A 746-nucleotide genomic window follows, 5' to 3' on the forward strand; every position below is an offset into this window, starting at 1 on the left:
TTACCTGCAATGTTTTAAAAACTAATTCCTTAATCTAGGCCCCTGTTCTGGAATATTCTAATTTGGTAACTGTGAGAGAGGACATGGATTTCTGTATTTTCAAAATTTCACAAAGGATTTTGATGTCCATTTAGGATGAGAATTTACGGCTTTATTCTTTGGCTGTTAATATTCATGTGGGGTTGGTGGAAGGGTGCCTCCTGAGGGATGCTAACCTCGAAACATCAATCCCTTAATTTGGTCTTTGGCCAGTGTCCATTAGAATGGCCCCAAGGATATTTTTCTATGAGGATTATGATTTCTGGGGCCTTTAGCTAAGTTTAAGATGCTCACAGCTCATCCTGCTTGAGTTGTGTTGCAGTCTCAGAAGGCATTCTATGATAGATTGGGAGATTTACACTACTGGAAAATTAGAGCAGGCAAGGGGGTAAAGAAGAGAAATACTGAAGTGAGTTTTTTCTTCACCCTTGCCTGGACAATACCTGTCTCATAAATTTCTGAGCAACTGGAAAGTGATTCCACTCCTTAATAAATAGGTCACATCAGGAGATTAAAAAATATCCACAAACTCCATTTTTGTAAGGAAAAGAAAACTATTCAAGAAGATGGCAGTATCCAACAAATGGTACTAACCAATTGAAAGTGCTTGTTCTCAAAGAAGGAGGTGAGTAGGAGAGCACGGCATAGGACAGGGAAGTAGGGAGCTAGGAAGGACTTCTCATAAACTCCAGTGAGGAGGTTTAAGA

This window comes from Crocuta crocuta, unplaced genomic scaffold, assembly GCF_008692635.1.
Source record: "Crocuta crocuta isolate KB4526 unplaced genomic scaffold, BGI_CrCroc_1.0 scaffold486, whole genome shotgun sequence".
NCBI classification, from domain to species: Eukaryota; Metazoa; Chordata; class Mammalia; order Carnivora; family Hyaenidae; genus Crocuta; species Crocuta crocuta.